Source organism: Pan paniscus, chromosome Y (assembly GCF_029289425.2).
Source record: "Pan paniscus chromosome Y, NHGRI_mPanPan1-v2.0_pri, whole genome shotgun sequence".
Taxonomy (NCBI): Eukaryota; Metazoa; Chordata; class Mammalia; order Primates; family Hominidae; genus Pan; species Pan paniscus.
Window position 1 is genome coordinate 43,787,863 of NC_073273.2, and position 14,726 is coordinate 43,802,588.

Consider the following 14,726-nt stretch of genomic DNA (forward strand, 5'->3'; position numbering starts at 1 on the left):
GCCCAAGGTATCCAGAGTATGTGAGGGTCTGAAAATAACAGATATGGCACTACAGTACCTGGGCACAGGACTGTTACTGACAGAAGCACCTTTTATTTTACTTAAGCCTTCCACCTACACCATCCTGAGGGATATTTACCACAATCTGCTTAGGTTGGCAACATGGGGACTGGCAGTGTCATTTTTTAAGATGGGGAAACTGGGACACACAGCAGCTAAATGCCTTGCCCAAAATTCAACACTCATTGAGGGACTCAAGCTTGGAGTTCTGTTGTTTAAATCAAAATTGGACCAAACCACCTCAATCTAAAACTAGAGGTTATCAACTTCAGGTTAATAACCCATTTGCTGAAATCATTTTCCTGGCCAAATCACTGGCTGAAATGAGTCATTTTTTTAGAAAAATGAGCCCACCTGTGAGTTATTTTCAATTTCACTGGCTTCGCACCTTCCTCCACAAAAAGCACAACTCTCTTGACTGCTGTTTTTTGGTTGTAGTTGTTTGGGGTTTTGTTTGTTTGTTTGTTTTGAAACAGAGTCTTACTTTGTTCCCCAAGCTGGAGTGCAGTGGTGCGATCTCGGCTCACTGCAACCTCTCCACCTCCTGGGTTCAAGCAATTCTCACACCTCAGTCTTCTGTGTAGCTGGAATCACAGACATGCACCACCACACTCAGCTAATGTTTGTATTTTTTTAATACAGAACATGTTTTCACCATGTTGCCCAGGCTGGTCTTGAACTTCTGACCTTAAGTGATCCACCCACCTCAGCCTCCCAAAGTGCTAGGATTACAGGCATGAACCACCACACCCAGGCATGACTGCTGCATTTGGTTTTGTTTTATTTTGTTTTTAAGATAGATTATTCCTCTGTTACTCAGGATGGAGCGCAGATGTGTGCTCCAGAACTCCTCGGCTCAAGAAATCCTCCAACCTCAGCCTCCCGAGCAACTGGAATTATAGACTCGCACTACGATGCCCAGTTAATTTTTTAAATGTTTTTAGTAGAGATGAGGTCTCAAACTCCTGGCCTCAAGCCTTCTTCCCTACTTCGTGTCCCAAAGTGCTAACATTACAGGCATGAACCACCATACCTGGCCAACAGTTTTCTTTATTAAGGTTTCACTGCAATAACTACAAAGTAACATACTCCAATAGAACTTTCTGCAAGTTTCCTGCTATCCAATATGACCGCACATGACCGTCCAGTATGGTGGCCACCTAACCTCATGCAGCCCCAGAGTACATGAAATAGGGCTAGTACAACTGATAAAACAGAACTGTTACTTTCAATTAAGTCTAAATAGCCATATGTGGCAACTGGCTACTAAATGCAATGATAAAGCTATGGAAGAAACCATCTGATCCCCTGTGGTAGACTTTCTGTGACTCTGTTGGTACATCTACATATGCAAACACATACACACACAAACATACATACATGTATTTCTATAAGCATATTCAATGTAGAGTCTCCTGTGTGTGTACAATTTATAGATCTTTTGTTTCCCAGTGGGAAGATCCACACTAGATAGAAAAGCAAAGTAACACCAAGCTTAAGAGCTGGACTTTGGGGAATTCTAGTTCTGTTTTTTAAATTTACACATGAAAAATGGTGCTTAAAAAAGCTGCAGGAGTTCAAAGTTACACAATTGCTCAAGGGCAAAGTAAACATGGTGGGCCCTTTCACAACTTAAGGACAAATGGGGACAAAGGTAGTTTTCTCTCAAACATACCTAGGTCATTGGAACCTGTCATTGTGGAGATTAACTCAGGGGCTCCAATCACCACTTTGTCAGCTCCCAAAAGCAGTACAGTCTCTTAGAAAGCTCTGTGAGAGAGACTCCTGGTGCCATCTCACAGATGAGAAAACCGAGCCTCCACTAGATAAAACAGACTCAAAACCAACTAGACTCCAAAGCCCCACACCATAATATATCTCCATGCAGTCCATTAAAATGCCCAAACTTTCCAGAGCAGTTAGATGATTTGTGTATCAACATGTGAAATGTAAAGGGAGACAGTCATAATTACTGGACTGATCAGCCTTGGGTAAAAGAAGACTAAGAACACCTAAAAACTCCTCCCATGCAGGATCCTAGTAGTACACTGCAGTTGGTGACCAGGGCATCCTCTATCCTACCCCAAATCTAAAGTCCCCAAAACAGGGCTTTGCTTTGTTCGTGGTGTGCCCTGGGCCCAGCAGAATACCTGGCACCTAGCAGTAGATCAATGTATTTTTTAATGAACTGTTACCTTAAAAGGTGAAAAAAATCTTCTAACTAAAATCCAAGATTATGTTGTACAGAACCAATGGTACTCCAGAATTGTAATCATTCACTTCTAAGTGTGTCTACAGTAAAGTTATTTTTCCACAGTTTTTTTGTTTGTTTGTTTGTTTTTGTTTTTTTTTTTGTTTTGAGACAGAGTCTCGCTTTGTCTCCCAGGCTGCAGTGCAATGGTGGGACAGCAGCTCACTGCAACCTCCACCTCCCAGGTTCAAGCGATTCTCCTGCCTCAGCCTCCCAAGTAGCTGGGATTACAGGCACCTGGCATCATCCCTGCTAACTTTTGTATTTTCAGTAAAGATGCGGTTTCAGCATGTTGGCCATGCTGGTCTTGAACTCCTGACTGCAGGTGATCCACTCGCCTTGGCCTGCCAAAGTGCTGGGATTACAGGTGTGAGCCACTACGCCCAGCCCAGTTTCCTCTTTAAAACTGCTAGCAGAGGACTCCTCGGAGACCAGTAAAGGGGCCAAATGCCTGGGAGTGAGGGAGCCAGGGTGGCAGAACTATACCACAAATTTCCATTTTTGCCCCACAGGTGTGTGTTCTACTAGGCCTGCAATCGCCTTAAGGTCCCCTTTTAATAAATGGATCCAGTGATGAACAACTTTTGTTGTGTCAGTTACCCAGCTCGGCGGCTTTCCACAAAAATCTGTAACATATCTGAGACATGATTACTCTTTAAAATAAATGCATCATACTCAACATTTTCCTGTATTTTATTTTTCCTAATTGCACCTTTTCTAGGAAGGACTTCTAAATTTTTCATAAAATTGTCAAGAGCCACTTACCACACTGAGGCCACTGTCTGGGGAGTCCTGCCCCTCGCCTTCCAGGCTGAACCAGAGATTCTGGCGTGCCAGCAGAGGAAAACACCCAGAAGGCAGGTCAAGCCACTCATGAGCATGCAAAACAGTTGCAAATAAAACAGAGGGTGGGATTTTGTTTCTTACTAGGTTTTGCTCCAGAACACCACCGATTCGAAAATAATCACATCGGTCCCTAACTTTGTGGAATTTTCGACGCACTTAGCTGGCTGCAGCAACATGAGGCCGGTGCAATGAGTGAGCCCCTGCCTCCGGCATGACCACGCACAGCCGATGTACGTGAAGTCCAGGCCCTAGCCCAGCGCCGGCGGGACTCCAACGACCCACAGTTGTCACATATCCGGCGATCACTGACTCCCGAAAGCGGACGGCCCCGCCTCCTGCGTGAGAGAAGGTACCACTGCGAAGCAAGGCTGGACCCAGGATCTGCCAGATCCCGACCCGCCAGAACCTAGGATCAACAGGTCTGCGCTTTACCCTGGCGCCGCTGTGCAGACCCCAAACAGAGCGGGGGCGCCGGGGGGGGGGGTTGCCCCCAGACTTGACTGCGCGCTGGGGCCGGAGAGATGGGCGGGGGAGGGGAGCTTCCGAGTTCCTTGACGGTTTTGCGACTCAGAAACTGAGCAGACGCCGCGGGCCCGAGTCCCGTGGATGAAAGGGACTCCCCTCCAGCGGGGCGTGAAAAATCCCTTCCGCACATCAGCAGTGGCGCTGGGCCCAGCAAATCCCAAGAGCGGCAAACAAAGGGGCACTAGGAAAGAAACCGAGTACTTTCCTAAACTTAGCAGCCGCCTCCCCCTTCCCCAAACGAAGGAGCGTCTCCCGCCAACCTCCGTCCACTCCCAACACCGCGCGCAGGCACTTTGGGGGAGCGGACACCTCCCGGTATTGTTGAGTCCAGGCAGCGCTCCGCACCCTAGTCCAAGTGCTGCGGGAACAGCTCGGGCCCTGCGTCTCCAGGAGTTTGTCGCGAGCGGAGCGTCTGGACGGCCGGAGCCGCCGGCAGGACCGCAGGGAGTCAGCGCCCTACGCAAAAGTTTGCGGACCCCGCGCCCGGCCCACCAAACAGCTAGCACTCACCTCGTCGCTAGCAGCGCAACTGCGGCGGCGGCGCGTACCTGGCCGTGCTTTGAGCCTCTCTCAGGAGGGCAGCCTGTGAGGCCCGGCAGTGCGGCGGCCGAAAAGAGCCCGACGCACTGGAGCAGCCGCGTACCGCCCCTGGGCCGCCTCTACCCCGCCGCCGCGGAGTCCCGGAAAGGTCGCGGGTACCGGAAAGTTTCGGTAACCAATGGCGACTAGAGAGCACTGCGGTGGCGGCAGCAGCGGAGCTGGGTTGTTGGCGGCTCCTCGCTCCCGAGCGCGAATTGGGGGCACTGGAGCGGGCGCGGCGGCTGCAGCGACAGAGGGCGGGACTGCACGGCGGCGCAAGGGATTGGCACTGGCAGTGACCACCACTGGGAGCGGCCGCTAGCATGCAAACGCGGGCCGAGAGGACTGAGAGCGAGAGGGCACCCACTCGCCGCGGCCCGCCCCTCCCCAACAGCCGGCGGAGGGAAACCCGCCTCCCACCAGCCCCAGCTCCAGCGCCCCAGTGGTTTAGATCCAGCCCTTCCCCTGAGGAGGGTGGGGAACTGCGAACCGACCCCTCCCCTATGCCGAGGGTGGGTGAGAGGAACCTGGCCCACTGCTAGACTGTTGCCTTCCCCCAACCGAAAAAGGAAGCCGCCCGCTGCCCCCACGGAACCCCCGTCACCTGTCCGAGGGTGTATCTCCGTCAAAATCGTCTTAGAAGACACCCCAGTTGTCATTTCCCATCTCGAAAAAGGGGACAGGCAGACGCTCCCCCCTTTGCAAAACACGTCCCAGAAAGAGCCAGAAATGCTTAGGGACAAACTGGCGTAAAAGCCAGGACCTCGCGTGTAGGAACTGAAGAGGAGACTGGGAGACTCACCTCCACCGCCACTCCCAGGCTTCAGACCTCGGGCGTTTGTAAGGTGCTTTGCGTTGCCAGTGCTTACACGGACGGGCCCTGGTGCACTCAAGTCCCCAGCGCTCTTTCCTCCCTTCGCGCGCGGCCTTAATTCAGTTAAACAGATTTCCACTCCCCCTCCCCAGCACCTCTGAGGCCTGCCGTGTTGAATATTTTTAAATAAGTTTGCCCCTCCTTTTAGTATATAATGAGCTTTGTGCTAAGATCCCAGTACACTCAGCAATTTATAACCTCACTTGCTCCTCCTCCCGCGTTAGACGCTCAGGTTGTGGGGGGACGGGAACCCGAGATGAATTTTTAAGGGGTCGATCCTCCAACAAAAAAGCAGACCTGAAAATTACCCTGCGAAATATTGCTGTAAAAACATCAATGATATGAAATCACGGTTGCTACACCATCATTAGAGCACATCGATTAAAAAAAATACACATACACAGTCTCCATAATTGTGAATCAGCAGAACAGATTGTGTCTTATTATGTCTTACCAGCTGCCATTCAAAGGTCTCCAGACAGACTTGGGACCTTCCACTGAGCCTGCCCTTCATTGCTCCCGGACTCCCTGGGCTTGTGTAAACTGATGCTGAGGTATTGCATGCAATCGAAAAACGAAGGGTGCAAGAGAAAACCCAAGCGAGCTCATGATGCAACCCTACCCTGGCTACACGTGCTTCCCTTCCCCCACCGCCTTCTGGTGGAAGCGCTGTATTTTTTCCGCCTGTAGGGTCACTTTGTGGTTAATTGATTCTTCTATAGCCTTGCTCGTTCAGTTTTGGAAAGTAAAGAGTAGAAGTCTTTACAGCTCTGGACTTAACGTGGACGCAGCCCTCGGCTACCGCACCCTCTCAAGTAGCTGCACAGCCAAACCGTCCTCCTAGCCTGCCACCCCTGCTTAGCACTTGGAAATTCCAAACTGAACTTGGTTAAAAGACCTCTTTGTATGTTCTAATTACTTGGCAGATGTCAATCTTTTAAAGTGGGAGAAAGTGATGGAAATCCTCACTCTCAAACGGGAGCACAGGGTAGCCGAGTTTTGCAGCTGATCTTCTGTAGCTAACTGCAAGACAGCTCAGAATCCATCCTGCCTGTATCCCACCGGGTTTACTGCCCTTATAGTCAATAGCTTTTGTCATAGGCTTATAGAACACCAAAGGACACTGTAACACTAAGGCAGGAAGACAGACCTCCTCTATTTATCATGCAATCACCAAAATTCCTCTTTCTGAAATGTTAGGTGGGCGGTAGATAAGTGATAGACTGTGTTATGTAATGCTTCGAATTTTTCAAATGTGCAGTCCTACCAGGTGGGAGAAAACAAGAAAATAAAGTTGGAAGGAGCTAGTGCATTCTGACAAAGCGAGCCACAATAATTTCCACAGATACCCACTGCACTAGAGATGTGTGTTCCAGTTATTTTCTGTGTGTGTGTGTGTGTGTGTGTGTTCCAGTTATTTTCACTTACTAATTGGAGGCAGGGGAAAAACACATCTGTTTGCAACAAATGTCACCAACAGTACCTGGATTTTTTTTTTTTTTTTTTTTTTTTTTTGGAGACTGACTTTCCCTTTGTCTCCCAGGCAGCAGTGCAGTGGCACTATCTCGGCTCACTACAACCTCCGTCTCCCGGGTTCAAGTGATTCTCCTGCCTCAGCCTCCCGGGTAGCTGGGGTTACAGGCATGCAGCACCACACTTGGCTAATTTTTGTGTTTTTAGTGGAGAACGGGTTTCACCATGTTGGCCAGGCTAGTCTCAAACTACTGACCTCAAGTGACCTGCCCTCCTTGGCCTCCTAAAGTGGTGGAATTACAGGCATGAGCAATCATGCAGGCCGAGTATCCAGAATTCAAATTAAAAGCCAGTAGGGGCTGGGTGCAGTGGCTCATGCCTGTAATTCCAGCACTTTGGGAGGCCCAGGTGGGTGGATCACCTGAGGTCAGGAGTTTGAAACCAGCCTAATCAATACGGTGAAACCCCGTCTCCACTTAAAATACAAAATTAGTTGGGTGTGGTGACTTGCACCTGTAATCCCAGCTGCTCAGAGGCTGAGACAGGAGGATAGCTTGAACCTGGGAGGTGGAGATTGCAGTGAGAGGAGATCAGGCCACCAGCCTGGGCTACAGAACAAGACAACATCTTAAAAAAAAAAAAAAAAAGGCAGTAGGAACCCACAAAAAGCCTGGAATGCAGTGGTGTGGTCTCAGCTCACTACAGCCTCCTACCTCAGTCTGCCAGGTAGCTGAGTCTACAGGCGAGCACCAGCATGCCTAAGTGTTTTGCATTTTTTGTAGAGTTGAGATCTCACCATGTTACCCCGGACTGTGTCAAACTGTCTGCCTCACATTCCCAAATTGCTGTGATTAGAGGCTTGAGCCATACCACCCCACCTCAACTAATCTTTGAGCAAGGAGCAAAGGCAGTTCATTCTTTTTAACTCACGGTGCTGGAACAACAGGACATCATATGCAAAAAAAAAAAAAAAAAAAAAACTCTAGACATAGACTTTATACCTTTCACAAAAAATAAAATAGACAATAGCCCTAAATGTAAAAGACAAAACTATAAAAACTCCCAGAAGATAACATAGGAGAAAACCTAGACAACCTTGGGTTCGGCAGTTACTTTTTTTTTTTTTTTTTTTTTTTTTGGAGACAGAGTCTCTCACTTTGTTGCCCAGTCTGGAGTGCAGTGGTGCCATCTTGGCTAACTGCAGCCTCTGCCAATTCAAGCAATTCTGCCTTAGTCTCCCAAGTAGCTGGGATTACAGGCAGCTGCCACCACAGCCAGCTAATTATTTTTGTTTGTTTGTTTTGTTTTCTATTTTTAGTAGAAATGGGGTTTCAACATGTTGGCCGTGCTGGTTTTGAACTCCTGACCCTAACTGATCCGCCCACCTCAGCCTCCCAAACTGGTAGTGTTACAGATGTGAGGTACCACATGCAGCCTGTGATGACTTATTAGATAGAGTAGCAAAAGCATGATGCATCAAAGAAAAAATAAACGATGTTAGCCAGGCACGGTGGCTCACACATGTGAGCCACCCACTGCTTTGAGAGCCTGAGGCTCAGGAGTTCAAGATGAGCCAACATGGTGAAACCCCATCTCTACTAAAAACACAACAATTAAATTAGCAGGCGTGGTGGTGCGTGCCTGTAATCGCAGCTACTGGGGAGGCTGAGGCACTAAAATTGCTTAAACCCTGGAGGCGGAGGTTGCACTGAGCCAATATGGTGCCACTGCACTCCAGCCTAGGTGACAGAGCAAGACTCCATCTCGGACAAAAAAAAAAAAAGAAATGATGTTAGACATCAGTAGAACTTTAGAAGTGTACAAAAGACATTTAATACAGTGAAAAAAACACATCACAGAGTGCAAGCAAATATTTGCAAAATCCATATCAGATGAAGGCTTGTACTTAAAATGTGTAGGTCAGCATGGTGTCTCACTCCGTAATCCCAGCGCTTTGGGAAGCTGCTTAGGTAGGACTGCTTGAGCCCAGGAGTTTGAGGCTGCAGAGGGCTGTGATAAACACCACTGCCCGCCTGCGTAGGCAATAGTTAGGTCCTAATTTTTTAACTATCTGTGTGTGTGTATGTATTATGTGTATATGTATGTGTATATACATATGTATGTGTATGTGCATATATAATTGTATGTATATGTGTGTATATATGTATGTGTGTGCATCTGTGTGTATATATACATGTATGTATACATACATATATGGTATGTACATACAGTATGTATATATATTATTCTACATATATGCACATTGTATTAGTCCATTTTCACACTGCTGATAAAGACATACCCAAGACTGGGCAATTTACAAAAGAAAGAGGTTTAATGTCTTTTACAGTTCCATGAGGCTGGGGAAGCCTAATAGTCACAGTGGAAGATAAGGAGAAGCAACTCATCTCTTACATGAATGGCAGTAGGCAAAGAGAGAGAGCTTGTATAGGGAAACTCCCATTTTTGAAAGCCATCAGATCTTGTGAAACTCATTCACCCTCTTTAGAACAGCACAGGAAAGACCTGCCCCTATAATTAAGTCACCTCCCAATAGATTCCTTCCACAACACATGGGAATTGTGGGAGTTCCAATTCAAGATGACATTTGGGTGCCAAACCATATCACATATAAACATGAATATAGGCCGGGCGCGGTGGCTCACACCTGTAATCCCAGCACTTTGGGAGGCCGAGACGGGCAGATCATGAGGTCAGGAGATCAAGACCATCCTGACTAACGTGGTGAAACCCCGTCTCTACTAAAAATACAAAAAATTAGCCAGGCGTGTTGGCGGGCGCCTGTAGTCCCAGCTACATGGGAGGCTGAGGCAGGAGAATGGCATGAACCTGGGTGGCGGAGCTTGTAGTGAGCTGAGATCACACCACTGCACTCCAGCCAGGGCAACAGAGCAAGACTCCGTCTCAAAAAAGAAAGAAGGAAAGAAAGGAAGAAAGGAAGAAAGAAGGAAAAAGAAAGAAAGAGAAAGAAAGAAAGGGAGAAAGAATAGCAAATGCATTGAACTTATTGGTGAGATAAGTTCATTCAATCTTACCCTCAGTAAGATTCCTAGGGATCCAGTGGTGTGAGACTTGTCAAGATATTCTTTTTACGGTGAAGGATAAGTTGCTGTATTTGGCCCCTCCTACAACCAAGAAAGAGGTACAATGAGTAGTGGACCTATTGGATTTTGGAGGCAACACATTCCTCATTTGGGTGTGTTACTCCAGCCCATTAATCAAGTGACCTAAAAGGCTGCCAGTTTTGAATGGGGTCCACAAATGGAGAAGGCTCTGCAACAGGTCCAGGCTGCTGTGCAAGCTGTGCTGCCATTTGGGTCATATGACCCAGCAGATCCAATGGTGATTAAGGTTTCAGTGGCAGATAGAGATGCTGTTTGGAGGCTTTGCAGGCTTCCATAGGTGAATCACAGCAGAGGCCTCTAGGATTTTGGAGCAAGGCCCTGCCATCTTCTGTGGGTAACTACTGTCCTTTTGAGCGATAGCTCTTGGCTTATTACTGGGCTTTTGGGGAAACTGAACATTCAACTACAGGTCATCAAGTCACCATGCAACCTGAACTGCCTATCATGAACTGGGTGCTTTCTGAGCCATCTGTCCATAAAGTGGGTCATGGACAGCAGCATTCCATCATCAAATGGAGGTGGTATATATGTGATTGGGCTGTAGTAGGTCGTGAGAGCACAAGTAAGTTACATGAGGAAGTAGCTTAAACACCCAAGGGCTCCACCCCTGCCACCCTGTCTTCTCTCCCCCGTCCTGCAATGATATCCTTATGGGGCATTCCCTAAGATCACTTGACAGAGGAAAAGAAGAGTATGGTCTGGTTTACAGAACATTCTGCACGATATACAGGCAACACCCAGAAGTGGACAGCTGCAGCACTACAGCCCCTTTCTAGGATATCCCTAAAGGATAGTGGCAAAGTAAAGTCTTCCCAGTGGGCAGAACTTTGAGCAGTGCACCTGGTTGTGCACTCTGCATTAAAGGAGAAATGGCCACATGTGAGGTTCTATACTGATTCATGAGCTGTAGCCAATGGTTTGGCTGGATGGTCAGAGACTTGGAAGAAGCATCATTGGGAAATGGGTCAAAAACAAATTTGGGGAAGAAGTATGTGGATGGAACTTTCTGAGTAGTCAAAAACTGTGAAGATATTTGTATCCTATGTGAGTGCCCACCAATGCATAACCTCAACAGAAGAGGATTTCAATAATCAATGGGATGGAATGACCTGTTCTGTGGACACCACTCATCCTCTTTCCCTAACCACCTCTGTCATCGCCAAGTGGGCCCATGAACAAAGTGACCATGGTGGCAGGTATGGAGGTTATGCAGGGGCTCAGCAACATGGACTTCCACTTACCAAGGCTGACCTTGCTATGACCACTGCCGAGTGCCCAATTTGCCAGCAGCAGAGACCATCACTGAGCCCTTAATATGGAACCATTCCTTTCTCAAGGTGATCAGCCAACTACTGGTAGGAGTTTGATTATATTGGACCACTTCCATCATGAAAAGAGCAGAGATTTGTCCTCATTGGAATAGACACCTACTCCAGATATGGGTTTGCCCATCCTGCATGCAATGCTTCTGCCAAGACTACCATCTGTGGACTCACGGAATGCCTTATCCACTGTCATGGTATTCCACACAGTATTGCCTCTGACTCACTTTATGGCTAAAGAAGTGTGGCAGTGGGCTCATGCTCACAGAATTCATTGGTCTTACTATGTTCCCCATCATCCTGAAGCAGCTGGATTGATAGAACAGTGGAATGGCCTTTTGAAGCCACAATTACAATGCCAACTAGGTGACAATACTTTGCAGGCCTGGGGCAAAGTTCTCCAGAAGGCCATGTATGCTCTGAATCAGCATCAAATATATGGTACTGTTTCTCCCATAGCCAGGATTCATGGGTCCAGGAATCAAGGGATGAAAGTGGAAGTGGCACCACTCATCATCACCCCTGGTGACCCACTACCAAAATGTTTGCTTCCTAGTCCCACAACATTATGTTCTGCTGGCCTAGAGGTTTTAGTTCCAGAGGGAGGAATGCTGCCACCAGTAGACACAACAATGATTCCATTAAACTGGAAGTTAAGATTACCACCTGGACACTTTGGGCTCCTCCTCCCTTTAAGTCAATAGGCTGAAAAGGGAGTTACAGTGGTGGCTGGGGTTGACTGACCCAGATTATCAAGATGAAATCAGTCTACTATTTCAGGACAGAGGTAAGGAAGGGTATGTATGGAATACTGGAGATCCACCTGAGGTCAGGAGTTTAAGATCAGCCTGGCTAACATGGCAAAACTCTGTCTCCACTAAAAATACAAAAGTTATCTGGGCACGCAGCCAGGCACAGTGGCTCATGCCTGTAATCCTAGCACTTTAGGAGGCTAAGGCAGGCGGATCACCTGAGAACAGGAGTTCAAGATCAGCCTGACCAACATGGTGAAACCCCATCTCTACTAAAAATACAAAAATTGGCCAGGCATGGAGGCAGGCACTTATAATCCCAGCTGTTCAGGAGGCTGAGGCAGGAGAATCACTTGAACCCAGGAGGCAGAGGTTGCAGTGAGCCAAGATCACATCATTTGCACTCCAGCCTGGGGGACAAGAGCAAGAATTCATCTCAAAAAAAAAAAAATTAGCTGGGCACAGTGGCATGAGACTGTAATCCCAGGTTCTAGGAAAGTTGAGGAAGGAGAATCGCTTGTACCCAGGAGGCGGAGGTTGAAATGAGCCAAGATCAGGCCACTGCACTCCAGCCTGGGCAACAGATTGAGACTCTGTTTAAAAAAAAAAAGGAATACAGGAGATCCATTAATCTTTTCATATAACCATGCCCTATGATTAAGGTCAATGGAAAACTACAACAGCCCAATCCAGGCAGGACTGCAGATGACCCAGACCCTTCAGGAATGAAGGTTTGGGTCACTCCACCAGGAAAAAACCCACAACCTGCTGAAGTGCTTGCTGAAGACAAAGGAAATACAGAATGGGAAGTAGAAGGTAGTCATCAATACCAGCTACAACCATGTTACCAGCTGCAGAAACAACCACAGTAATTGTCATCAGCATTTCCTCCTTCTTTTGTTAAAAACATGTTGGTGCATGTATACACCTGTACTAAGAAAATATCTTCATTTTATTTTCTTTCTCCTTTATCATGTGACATAAGATATATTGACTTCATATCACCATTTAAGTATATTAACCTTATGTAATAGCATTTGGGTTGGGGATTGGTGCATTTCCAGTCGTACAAAGGATAATTGTATTATGTTAGCCATAATTATGACCTAACATAATCTCAGGAGATGTGTATGGGCTCACGTTGACAAGGTGTGGACTTGTGATGGTTAATACTGAGTGTCAACTTGACTGGATTGAAGGATACAAATTATTGATCCTGGGTGTGTCTGTGAGGATATTGACAAAGGAGATTAACATTGAGTCAGTGGACTGGGAAAGGCACTAGTAATCAGCAGCCAGTGCAACTATAATATAGGCAGGCAGAAAGGAGAGACTGGCCTAGCCTCCGAGCCTACATCTTTCTCCCATGCTGGATGTTTCCTGCCCTCAAACATGGAAGTCCAAGTTCTTCAGTTGTGGAACTCAGACTGGCCATCCTTGCTCCTCAGCCTGCAAAAGGCCTATTGTGGGACCTTGTGATCATGTGAGTTAACACTTAATTAACTCCCTTTTATATGCATATATATTCCATTAGTTCTATCTGTGTAGAGAACCCTAATACAACCAATCTCCCAGGCATGTGTCCTTAACTTTGGCAGGTAAATATAAGGTGGGACACTATGGTGAAACAAGTTTAAGGGAGTGCCAAAAATGCAGTCATCAAGATATATAATATTATAATGCCATATTTTATTTATTTATTTTTCACAGTTATGAAATGTATGTTTATTCTGAAACTTCTAACTAGTTGTACAAGTAACTCATGACAAAGTACCAGATTAATTTTACTTTATCTCTTCAGGCCTGGGGTTTTTCAATGACTTCAAATTTGGGATCTTCAAATTTGAAGTGGGGAACCTATTCATGTCTACTTTATCATATATTTGCTCAAGCTTAAAAGCTCCCTCTCCAGCACTTGCTGATACTGTGGACTGGTGTCAACAGGTCCTCCAGATGTCTGTCGCTTAGATTTGTATTCTCTAATCTTGTCCATAAAGAGTTTCTGTAGAGGATCAAGTTCTTATTAAATGCCACTGCAGTGGCTCACGCCTGTAATCCCAGCACTTTGGGAGGCCGAGGTGGGCGGATCATGAGATCAGGAGATCGACACCATCCTGGCTAACATGGTGAAACCCTGTCTCTACTAAAAATACAAAAAATTAGCCAGGCATGGTGGGGGGCACCTGTAGTCCCAGCTACTCAGGAGGCTGAGGCAGGAGAATGGCATGAACCTGGGAGGCGGAGCTTGCAGTGAGCCAAGATCACACCACTGCACTCCAGCCTGGGTGACAGAGCACAACTCTGTCTCAAAAAAAAAAAAAAAGCCACCGCAGTAACACCAACATTCCTTCGCAAGTGGACTGAGCCTGCTGACCAAATGACAGAGGAGAACCTGAAGATCCTCTGAAGAATCATGCTGATTTTTTTTTTTTTTTTTTTTTTCTGAAAGGGAGTCTTGCTCTCTGGCCCAGGCTGGAGTGCAGTGGCACGATCTCAGCTCACTGCAACCTCTGCCTCCCAGTCAGGCAGCACTCCTTTCACCAGGGCACTAGCTGTGGGGAATCTGTCCCTTACAGACCCCTGACCCAGCAATGGAAGAATAAAGTACACTGACACATAGATACTCTGCTTTGCCAATCCAGCTGAGGGTCCGAGGCCTCTCACAGACTCCAAGGAGAGTCCTGTAAAGAATGGCAGCCATATCCCTCAGCAGTTTGCACTCCAGGCATTTATTTAGTACAGAATTAACAACAGAAGCTTTGAGTAAACACACCTGTGGATAATTAACATGGTTAACAGAGTATTCTACGAATATTTAACCTCAGATACCGAGGTCTAAAGTAAATACCATTACAGACAATTTTCCTGGTCGACCTCCTTGCCCGCCTGCCCACAGAG

General features: G+C 47.0%; 2 protein-coding genes and 1 pseudogene across 10 annotated transcripts in view; 1 reads left to right on the forward strand and 2 right to left on the reverse strand.

Annotated features, from left to right (window-relative positions):
- LOC129395581 (uncharacterized) overlaps window positions 1-5,960 on the reverse strand; it is a 158,880-nt gene extending 152,920 nt beyond the window's left edge. For 4 of the 9 annotated variants that reach the window (XM_055107053.2, XM_055107052.2, XM_055107060.2 and 1 more), the window contains exon 1: window positions 5,064-5,351. The gene's annotated coding sequence lies outside the window, so the exon portion shown is untranslated. Of the gene's footprint in view, window positions 1-4,192; window positions 4,660-5,063; window positions 5,352-5,589 lie in introns of those variants that run through there. The other 5 variants (XM_055107055.2, XM_055107058.2, XM_055107057.2 and 2 more) reach the window with 2 other exon arrangements.
- AMELY (amelogenin Y-linked) overlaps window positions 3,497-14,726 on the forward strand; it is a 208,773-nt gene continuing 197,543 nt past the window's right edge. Inside the window, exon 1 of the mRNA XM_057301227.1 lies at window positions 3,497-3,576. The gene's annotated coding sequence lies outside the window, so the exon portion shown is untranslated. The remainder of the gene's footprint in view (window positions 3,577-14,726) is intronic.
- On the reverse strand, window positions 13,556-14,466 carry LOC129395580 (ATP synthase-coupling factor 6, mitochondrial-like; annotated as a pseudogene).